Source organism: Canis lupus, chromosome 23, assembly GCF_011100685.1.
Source record: "Canis lupus familiaris isolate Mischka breed German Shepherd chromosome 23, alternate assembly UU_Cfam_GSD_1.0, whole genome shotgun sequence".
Classification (NCBI taxonomy): domain Eukaryota; kingdom Metazoa; phylum Chordata; class Mammalia; order Carnivora; family Canidae; genus Canis; species Canis lupus.
In genome coordinates, this window is record NC_049244.1 from 21826903 (window position 1) to 21839042 (window position 12140).

The 12140-nt window shown below is 34.2% G+C and overlaps 1 protein-coding gene across 1 annotated transcript in view; it reads left to right on the top strand.

The window, feature by feature from the left end:
• The window catches only part of ZNF385D (zinc finger protein 385D), an 889598-nt gene that overhangs the window by 249275 nt on the left and 628183 nt on the right, over window positions 1-12140 (top strand). The gene's annotated exons all lie outside the window — the stretch shown is intronic.

Genomic DNA, 12140 nt, shown 5'->3' on the forward strand with positions numbered 1-12140 from the left:
AAAGGGGAGTGTATTGACTCATTTAATGAAAAGTAGATAGGGATGCCTGGGTGGCTCAGCAGTTAGGTTTAGCACCTGCCTTCAGCTCAGGGCATGATTCTGGAGTCCCCAGATGAAGTCCTACATCGGGCTCCCTGCATGGAGCCTGCTTTTTCTGCCTATGTCTCTGCCTCTCTCTCTTTGTGTCTCTCATGAATAAATAAATAAAATCTTAAAAAAAAAAGAAAAAGAAAAGTCATAGATGGAGGTCAGAGAATAGGGTATGTGTGGTTTTATGCACAACTGGATTTAAGAGCACAGCCTCTGTTGTATGTCCTGGTTCCACTGTTTACTAGCTATGATACTGCACACATTGACAGTTTCCTTAGTTATGTAGTGTGTATAATAATGTCATCTTTCTTTGAATGGTGTGTTAATAGACATGAGGTTCCTAGAATGAGACCTGACAGAGAGAAAACATACAGTATTATCATAAACAGTCCATTTCCCAATCTTCATTTTCTGGGGAGCTTTCCTCTGTATTGATAACATCATCCTTACCAGCAGGTCAAGGCTTCCATTTTCCCAACATTAAGTTCAGCAAAAAAGAAAATATCCCTTTCCTAGTTATTACAATAAAAGCTTCAGGATAACTTTCACCAAACTGACTGGGTTAGGGTCAGTCCCCATGGCCAGGAAGCATATGTCCTGCTCTGATAAACTAGCCATCTGTGGGTCACATGCCCATTCTGGGAGCTGAAATCAATCCAGCACAGGGATAGAGTAGGGGCTGGTGGTTTTGCAAGAAAAATTGAGATTCTCTCACCAGCAGGGAAGGAGGTAAATTTGGGGAGGCAGGAATAACTACTGTTTATTTTTAAAGTTCTTTGAACTCTGGTACTAACACTATGGCTACATTGTTGTATTTGTTCTACATTGCTCGGTCTCTTTCTAATTATAAGCATTTACAAAATAGCAATAGGAATAATTACTACTGTAATTTTAATTCACTAACCATGAATGAAATACAGATTCACTAGCAACTAGCATGTAGCTTCTGGTTATCAAAACTGTCTTGTTTGAAAAGCCCTCTCTACTATTTTATTGTTTTGTCTCCTTTAAACAATGAAAGACAAAATAGTCTCTTGAAAATAAGCAAAAACCCAGAATAGTAAAAAACTTCACACAATGTGCTCGCTTCACAATTTATAAAAAATTCTAAATATACTGGCTTACAGATCCTCTTTATTTTATAACATTATCATTAAAATGTGTCATTTTGATTTGCTTTGCAGTCTAGTGTTTTATTCATCTAAATTCTGTGAAGATTTTTTTCAAAGTTGTACACATTTTTAGGTTTAAAGTCTCAGGAAAACCAGAAAACCAGAATCAACATGATCTAAGTGTGAACATAAAATATTTTATGTCACCTGCTATTCGTTCATTCAACAAATGTTATAGAAAACCTTTTATTTGTCAGGCAAAGATCTTTGCCTTCATGAAGTTTATAACTAGGCAAGTACAGAGAGACAATAAAAATCTACATCATAAAAAAGCACATTATAATGTAATGTCGGTATAATATAGAATGGGGACAAGGTAGATATTATTTTAGGTTCTCAGTGTGATTTGTTTCAGTCTAAAGCTTTAAGACAACAGGGAAAGACATGCAAAAAATGTATTTTGTCTAACTCATTTTATAGCCCTTTGGTTTATAATAGTTAATAATATTAATGGAAAACTCCTGTGGACTGCTTACACTTTTAGCATGCTTAATTAATAAAATAATTCTAACTGGAGCTATTTCTCAAATATTACTGTTTATTCTACTTAAATGAAACATTTTAGAGATGTTAGATCAAATCCTATAAATAAAATTGAATCCTTCCTCCTTTTTTTAGTAGACCAGATGATTCTCCCTCAGGCTAATTAATGCTTTCCTTGGATGCTCACAGAGCTTTATAAGCACTTCTATTCACTGTGCTCATTGCACTGCACAGTTTGCTTTGTTTCTGTCATGTGTGCATTTCATGGTCATCTGTCTTGCAGGTCACTGCTCCATTCTCCCTTCGCTGAGTAGCCAAACTCTCCAGGCACGGTTTTCTAGCACTACATTTCTTTTACTCTAACATCCATAGCAAATCTCTCTGTTGTTTATCCCAGCTGGGTTGATTTTACTTCTTTATTGGGGAAAATGTTATCTTCTCTCTCATGTTCAACTACCTGGAGGTCTATCTCCCTCCAGCTTTCCTATTGACTTGGACCTAGTGGCCAGTATGGTCAGCGACTAACACACAGTACTCCTTGTTGGGGAAACACTAGCCTCTAAATTATACTTTTAGACTATTACTCTGGATCATTATTAATACCTGGTCCAAATACAGAATGACTGAATCTGTATTCTTATCAATGTGCTCTTTATATCTGAGTTCTTCTTTCCTGACTCCTTATCCCCACCTGATCAAGGCTAGTGTTTGAAACTTAAAACCCATAAATAGCATTTATTTGTTCTTTTTGTCCTATTGTATCTCCCTTGCTGTAGATATAAATCTGGAGATGATACATGAAGTAGGAAGACATAGCCAGAAGAAAAGCCCAAAATTATATTTCAGGAAAAATATTCTGATCAACTTCCCTACTAGACATTGAGTTTCTTTTGTAAGTGAAGAATCTTGCCTAGTGGGGAGAGAAACCAGGGTGTAGTTCAAAGAGGAGGGGTTTAAATACAGAGGTCCTTACATTCATATAAAGTTCTATTTGCAAGCTCTGAGGGTTTGGGCTTTTTAATTTCTTAGCCTCTGTGGTTTCAACATTAGATCACAAAATGATAGCTTTATTCCAAGGTGGTTGTGAGGAATAAGGAAAGCATATATATGTAAAGAATAAATGTAATATTCACTCATTTTAAAAGGTATGTCATAGTTGTTAATATTAAAAGAAAATTCTCTAGTAATAATTCAGATTTCATATGCATATATACACACACTCATATATAATTGTGAGTTTAAATAAAATTGTTTAATGAAGAACAGCATGATGTTGAATAAGTTTTTTAGAAAGTAACTTATCAATCATATATATAGATATTCATTGCATCATTGTTGGTAACAATATAAAAGTTTAATAAATCTAAATATCATTAGGCAAATATTTAAAGACAAGTGACAGTTGAATATGCATTATATGATCTAAGCATACCATGAGAACAAATTATCTGCCAGTATGTGTATGCAAATAGAAATAGATCTACTGCATACATAAGTAGTAGTTAATAGTTGCTCTTTCTGGGGATCATAGAAGTTTGGGGTATGGGAAGGTCTTTCACTCTCCTTGTGTTTGTTTTTATTGTTTTAAACTTAATGCATAAAACACATGCTATATTAAATGAATTTCTCCCTCTCCATATAAATTTCATTATCACTGTCATCATTCATAACCCCAGAGGAAGCAAGTGACATGCTCAAACTGGCAGACAGTGAGAAGGGAAATCTGATAATAGTGAGAAAACATTTAATAGTAAGGGATCACTACCACCATTCATGACAGTGAGGACAGAGATATTTTAGGAACCCAGGGGAGTGAAAATCCTGTGGGGGAGGCTGTTCTGAGACCTGTGCCTGTTAACACAGTTAGACCCAGATGACCCCCCAGGGAGAGAACTGGGAAATAAAACACTACCATGCCCATGACTGCACCAACCTCATTTCTCTCTCCTGCTCCCAGCTGTTGGGGCTCTCCATTGGCTTACGGCTGCCAGGAAGTAAGGACGCCTACTGAGATGGTCTGCACAGTTAAGTTTCTCAGGTTGGAGACCAGAGTAGAGAAGATGGAAAGAATAGCTACAGAATCAAGCAAATGTAATATATAAGAATTTAAGTAAATGTTTATATGTACAGTTGTCCCTTGAACAACATGTGGGTTTGGAAGACGAACCCCGTGCACAGTTAAAAATTCACATATAGGGACGCTTGGGTGCCTCTGTGGTTGAGTGTCTGCCTTCCGCTAGAGTGTGATCCCAGGTCTGGGGATCTCGTCCGTCCCCCATCGGGCTCCCAGCAAGGAGCCTGCTTCTCTCTCTGCCTGTGTTTCTGCCTCTCTGTGTGTGCCTCTTATGAATAAATAAAGTCTTTAAAAAAAATCACATGTAAATTTTGACTCCCCTCAAAATTTGACCACTAATAGACTACTATTACATGAAGACTTACTGTAACATAGTTAACATATTTTGTATGGTATATGTATTATATACTGTGTCACAATAAAGTAAGCTAGAAAAAATAAAATGTCATTAAGAAAATCCTAGAGAAGAGAAAATACATTTACAGGACTGTACTGTATTTATTTAAAAATCTGCCTATAAGTGGGTATGTATACACACAGAGAATTAAATTAATTTATAGATGCATTTTGTTTATAATTTCAACCTAAATATTACATTTAATGGTTTGATTTGGTTTTCCATCACCAATTTAAATCTGGCATTTTTTAGACTGTAAGGAAAATGGCTATGGAGAGAAAAACAAAGGAACACCAACAGTTAAATTTGAAATGAAATCCAAAGAATAAAATTCATGAAACATATAAACTTAAAACTAGTAAATAAAAAACCCAAACAGTTTTGTTTAGTTAAAAAAATGCTAAGCCAAATAAACATAGTTTTAGTTAAAACAATTACTAAAAAACTTAGTAAACATCATATTGAAAAAACATTGTATTAAAACCAAACAAACAAACAAAAAAAACCACAAAAACCAAAAACCACCAACCAACCCACAATATTACTGTGGGCTAAACATTTTACCAGAAAGAATAGGCCTGGGTGTTTTCCAAATTTCCTTTAAGACCGAAGTCTTTTTGTGCCTGGGAATTATAGTGTTCTCATGTTTCAGTTACCCCAAATAAGCTGTCAACCTGATGATGCTTTTTAGCTATCTGTAAAATTGACTGTCATTTAGCCATGAGTTCTGTGGATAAATGTTGAAATGCAGTCACTCGATGTCATTTGATCTGTACATGTTATGAGGCAATAATATTCCACAAGTCAAGGAGTACTAGCTTTGAGGATAGAGATCTGAAATTGGCTTGGCTAATTGTCTGTCCTTGGTCAAGGTATTAACTGTTTCTTTCTTTTTTTTTTTTTTTTAAGATTTATTTATTTATTTGAGAGAGAGAGAGAGAGAGAAAAGTGGAGGGACAGAGGGAGAGAGAGAGAGAGAATCCTAAGCAGACTCTGTGCTGAATGCAGAGCTGGGTGTAGGGCTGGATCTCATAATCCTAAAATGGCAACTGAGCAAAACCAAGAGTTGAAGGCTTAACTGACTGCACCACTCAGGCACCCCAAGGCATTCACTATTTCTATGCCTTCAATTCCTTAACAGTAAAGCTGAGAAGTGGATGACAACTTGGGCCACTGTAATCTCACTGAGATAGCACATAAGTGTTGGGGACAAAATGGTTGCTCAACACAGGTTGCTTTTCTTTCCTTGATGTGCTGCCCTCTTCCTGTTCCCCCAGGGGTAGTGTCTTCAGTGCTTAATCTGATTCTTCTCTCCAAAAGGTGAATAGCAGACCAGTAAACTATTGCTACTTTTCTCAGAGAGGCCCTGGAAGTCTATGATTCACCAGGCTGAATTTTAAGTAATTTGTACTTTACATGACAGTGTTTCCCTACATTGGTACAAATAATTGGAAATTTGTCTCCTTAATCTTAGAAAGTTCAACAAATTGAAACAAGTATGTAGTATTCCTGCTTTGTTTTTTCCCAAGATATAAACAAATCAAGATTTAGAATGAAGTGGGTGGGGGAACTAATTCAGATACTTAAAAATCTATCTATCTATCTATCTATCTATCTATCTATCTATCTATCATCTATCTAAGTATTAAGTTATTCTGTTTTGGTGTCTTTTTGTTCCATTAGATGATTTCAAAAGAAAGAAAATAAATTTTTTGAGAACTAGTTTTGCCAGTGGGTTTCTAAAAATAATGAAATACTGCTTTGGGACCATTAACTATACTACCCTAAGAAGAACTGGTGACTCTACATTTGTATGTAAAGCAGTCAAGGAAGTTTTTAATTTTCTTGTAAAGTGTTTTTTAATTTCTTTGGAAGTCCAATAAGCATCTCTTGTAGTTTTAAATGATGAAATACATTGCTCTTTAAATATTTGGCTTACAGATGCATTAGAGCACATCTTTTAATCACTGAGTATTTATTTATTCTACATTGCTCAGAACTTGAATCCTGGTGGTCTTGTACAATTTGTGTTTACATTCAGCAATTATACAAGCTTTAGTATGCCTTATTTAATATAAATCAAACTAGTATACTTTATTTCCTGTAAACCTCAAAATGTAAATGTTTAAAGAAATGGGACATTGTCTCATTTGTCCTCTGATAAAAATGTAGCTAACAAAACCTAGCACACCCTTCTCTTGCTCTTGGTCTTCAAGAAAATAATTTTAGAAAGAGCAACATCCTATAGTTGCATATTAGATCAGAGTTTCTACACATTTATCAACCAGATTTTATTTTCCTATATGCATTTTAATTTTTTGTTTTTAAATAATTCAAGACTTATAAGGTGTTGCAAAAATAGTACAGTTTTTATGCACCTTTTTACCAGCTTTCCCCAATGATAACATCTACAACCAGAATACTTTACTAAGCTGGGAAATTGGCATTACTGCAATATGGTTAAACTAGATTTATTTGGATTGAATCCATTTTTACATGTATTTTTAAAATTTTGCCTTTTATAGTTCTGTGAAAGTTTATTGCATGGCTAGATTCATATAACTGGCACCACAAGCTGATTACAAAATTATTCTAGCCCTATAAAGAAATTCCCAACCTACCTGTAACTCTAATCCCAAATGCCCTTTCTCCAACCACTGATCTATTCTTCATTGCTATATTTTGTCATTTTAAGAATGTTATAAATGGCGTAATACAGTATATATAACCTTTTCAAATGTCTTTTTTTTTACTACGTGTGAGATCCATCTAAGTTGTGTTTCAATAACTCATTTCTTTTTATTGTTGAGTAGATTTCTATTGTACAGCAGTTTATTCATTTAGTAGTTGAAAGATATTCAGCAATTACAAATAATGTTGCTGTGAAAATCTATGTATAGATTGTTGTATGGACATAGTTTTTATTTCTATAGGATAAAGAAACAAAGAGTGCAAATGCTGAGTTGTATGGTAATATATCTTTAATTGACATACTGATTTCCAGAGTGGCTATACCATTATACATTCTAGCTAGCAACATGTGAGAAATATGGTGTGTCCACATCCTCATCAACACTTGATTTAATTTGTTAGTATTTTTTTTTTATTTTGTCCATTCTAATAGTATAGAAGTCTTTCATCATGCTTTCATCGGCATTTACCAAGTAACAAACAATATTCAACATCTTTTTGTCTACTCGTTCTCCATATATTCTATTTAGTCAAATGCCTGTTTACTCATTTATTAATTAGCTCTTTTCCTTTATTGACTTTACGAGTTTATATATTCTGAAAACAGATCCTTTGTTGGATATGTCATTTGGCAATACTTTCTCACAATTTGTGATTTACCTTTTCATTATCTTAATAATGTGTTTCACTGAGAAAAAGTCTTTAATTCTGATGAGTCTAGGTTATTGATTTTTTTTCTTTTTTTATGGATTGTGCTTTTGGTGCCATGTCTAAAAACTCTTCACTAACCCTAGGTCACAAGGATTTTCTCTTATTTTTTTCTTCTATTAGTTTTGTAGTACTATATTTTGATTAATAGTTTTGATCCATTTTCAGTTAATTTTTGTATAAAGTGTTGGATTTAGGTCAAGTTATTGTTACTGTCATTATTCTTTTGCCCATGGATGCCCAACTGTTGCAAAACTATTTGTTGAGAAGCTAATCACTCTTATTTGATTGTTTTTGCACCTTTACCAAATATTGATTGATATATTTTATTGGTCTACTTCTGGACTCTATTTTGTTCAATTGATCTGTGTGCAAACTCTTCGCCAATTCCAGTGTCCAAATTACTATAGCTCTATAGTAAGTCTTACTATTGTGTAATGCAGTGACTCAAATTTTATTCTTTTTTGAAATTATTTTAATGATTAAAGCTTTTGTTCCTTTTCCTTTAAGTGATGATAGATGATAGATAGATAGATAGATAGATAGATAGATAGATAGATTAGATAGATAGATAGATAGATAGATTATATCTGCAAAAATCTTGCTGGGATTTCGATAGAATGGATTAAATCTATAGATCAATTTGGAGAGATTTGACAACTTTTCTATGTTGTGTCCTCCATTGCACAAATATGGTATGTCTCTTAATTTATTTAGATCTTTGTAGTTTTAGCACACAAATTCTGGATATGTTTTGTTAGATTCATACCATATGATATGGTAATTTTTGTAATTGTTATGAATTGCATGTAAAATTTCTGCTTTCAATTGTTCCTTGTTTGTAATGTGTGTCTGTGTGATGACCTTGCATTCTTATTAGTTATAGCAGTTTTCTTGAATATACCTTAAACATTTCTATATAGGTAATTAGGTCATCTGCAAATAGGCAAGTTCTATTTCTACTTTTTGATTTTATATCCCTTTTGTTTGTTTTTCTTGCTTTATTGTACTGGGTAAGATTTGTAGTATGAGATTCAGAAGGAGTTGGGAGACTTTCCTGTATTCATTCTGTTTAGATTTTTAATGATTCCCTTATGAATAGGGAATATACTTTGTATGGTGTTTTAGTTGTTCTCAATTTGTTGGGGTTGGTTTCATGAATGAATATGTGTGCTTTCTGATGAATTTTCCATGTGCATTTGAAGAGAATGTGTATTCTGCTGCTGTTCACTGGAGTTTTCTGTAACTTTCGGTTAGATTTGCAGGTTAATGGTGGTATTTAGATCTTTTCTACACTTGCTCATTTTCGTATGGTTTTAACGATTACCAAAGAAAGGTTTTGAAGCCCTTAACAACATTTATGCTTTCACTTCCATCATTTTTGCTTCATATATTTTGAAGCTCTATTGTTGGATACATATACATTTAGCATTGTCATATTTTCCTGGTGATTTGACTTGTTCTGAACTATTTGTCTAATATTAATAAAGCCCTCCAGCTTTCTTAGATCAGTGCTTATATGTAACTTCATTTCCTATGCTTTTACTATTTTTTTCTTTGTCTATCTTTATATTTGTTTTTTTCTGATTTTTCCGTCTTTCCTCTTTCCTGCCTTCCTATAGGTTTCTGCACATTCTCTTTATATTCTTATATTAGCCACTCATGAATCTTCTCAGAAGTTCATACACAGCTTAAACAATTCTTTTCATCAGCAATTATTATCTTTCACAATTCTCACTTCACTCTATAGATAGGAGGGGGAGACATACTACTCTTTGCTGTCATTTACTTAGTTCATATTGTGGATGACCCACCAGACTTCTCCCCTCCTCTGTAACTGTGATGTCTAAGGAGAAGAGGAGGATGCTGTCTCTACTTTGTTAATGTATGGTGTGGAGGGTTAGAAGGATCATTTCTTGACTTTTGTGGTCTCTTTCCAGTCTACTTTTTTTTCTCTTTCAGTCATCTGATGGTTGGTTATGTATTTTGTCCAGGGTTTATAGTTGTACTTAGCAGGAAGAATACATAAAATGTGTTTTTATTTGTCTTGCATCAAATCAGAAATGTGATCTGCATCAAATTTCTTAACCATTTTTATTTATTTAATATGGCCATTGTACCGTTCTAGTATAGTGTAAAATAAAAGAGCAGTTTTTTCATTGTCTGGTTCTCTAGCCATTTTTTCTCGCCTCCTCTCCATCTCCCTCCTCCTCTCCCCACCCACACAGCATATAGAGAGTTCATATTCAGTATTCTGTTCCATAGTCTGGCTGAATTGCTTTTTAAACCTTAGAGTCTTCGTGCTATTGAGTAGGGTGTTAAGCAAACTTTATTTGTGGGGATGAAGAAAAAAGGATTTCAAAGATATGAAGTATTTTCCAAAATCAAAAAATATTATGTTTAAGAATCCAAATCCTTTCTTACCTCTGCCAGGAGAGGATAGAAAGGGAATATTTGAGGAGTTAAAGACAATTATATTAAAATATTATATATTTTTAAAATATATCTGTTTTATTAAAAGAAGTAAATTAACTACACTTCCAGCTAATAAGACATTTAAGAGATTTCATAGAGATCTAGAATTTTAGTTTTTGGAAGGGCCATAGAGATTTTCTCATCTGATACTTTCATTTTAAAAAGGAACAATTTAAGGGCAACTTCACAATATTTATATAGTTTGAATCTATTATAAGTTAACAGAGTTTTCAGTGAATAATTTGGACCGGTTAATCTCTTCCTTAAGTGTTGAAATATCTTTAACATTTTACACAGGTACATTTTTTGGAATTTCAGAATAGAAAGAAATCATTACTAATTTATTATAAATATACTTTTAGTGCCTTTTTGATAAGTTACTATCAATGACATGGGTAAATTATTAAGTTTCTAAAGTATTCGTATTTCTTAGGAATCAAATCATTAAGCATTAAGTTCCTACAATATTAATAAATTAAAGGTCATTAATTATTATTACTATTCACCAATGCTTCTACTACAGTTCATCTATAGGATGTGATTAAACAAAGTATATATAATGGAACACTGGTTATACAATATACTCAGGTACATGTTGAAATAAATATGGATTAAGCAATCCATTATATTGGTCTCATCATCTATTCACTGAAACTTTATCTTCTTTGTTCTCTCCTCACCTAGCTTATGTTACACATTTTACCATTATAATCACTCTCTTACATGTACCCTAAACTTCTTTCTTCCTTTCTTATTTCGTAGACAAAATATCAACTCTGGTTAAATCATGGAACTCTTTTTTCACATCAGGTCTGCACCCATTCAGGTGAACACACACACACACACACACACACACACACACACACTCATGCTGACTTGTTTTCATGATCGCTGACTTGCAGTGGGCTTTCAATGTGCTAGGTAATTGCACTATACTTCCCTGGTTATTTTTCTCCTAATCCACTAGATGACTCTTTTCATCCTTTCCCTTACTTCTCAAGCCTTCATAGACTTCTCCCCCTCTATATTATTTTTTAATTAATTAATTAATTATCAAGAAAGACAGAGAGAGAGAGAGAGAGGCAGAGACATAGGCAGAGGGAGAAGCAGGTTCCCTGTGGGGAGCCTGATGCAGGACTCCATCCCAGGACCCCAGGATCACAACCTAAGCCAAAGGCAGATGCTCAACCACTGAGCCACTCATGTGCCCCTCCCCATTTTTATTCTTGGCTGATGAATTTGCTTCCTATTTCACTATGGAAATAAAAACGTTTAGCAAAGAGCTTCCATGAGCTCCCCCTGTGGCATCTTCTTACCTCCCTCCATCTATGTCCCTACACAGTGTGCCTTCACTCTTCACTCTGGATAATCACCCATTCTCTGGCAATGGCCAAGATCCTGTCTGCTTTTCTAGTCCACTCAGTCCTGCAGCAGTTCTCCCAATTCTTTCCTGACACATTCATTTTTCATTCTCCGCTGGGTATTTCCCATCACTATTCAAACATCCTATTAATTCTTTCATCTTAAAAATACTCTTTGCTTTATTTTCCCTCAACCCCACTTATCTCTTTCCCTTCATAGAAAACTTCTTAACAGACTTATTTATAATAGGTATCTCCAGTTTCTTCACAAACCTACTCCAAAGAGGCATTGCTTCCTTCACCTGTTTACTCAAACTGTTCTTTTCTAGGTCACCAATGATTTCATGCTGATAAGTCCCCAAATCAAGTATATGTCATCATCTTAAGTGACTTATTAGAAAGAGATCACTCTCTTCTTATTGAAAGGCTGTCTTCACTAGGCCTCTAACATACTGGTTTTTCTCTTTCTTCCTTACCATACCTTCTCAGTTTGCTGGTTCCTTAGCTCTTTGACCTCTAAATGTTGGGGTGTTCCAGGGCTTAGTCTCTGGAAGTCTTATTTATTCTGATTTATTTTCTTGGTGATTACATCCAATATCATAGTTCTAGTGCTCTCTAAACATTGATGATTCCCAAATTGTATTCCTTGCCTATATCTCTTCCCTGGCGAAGTCATATGGCCTTATGAG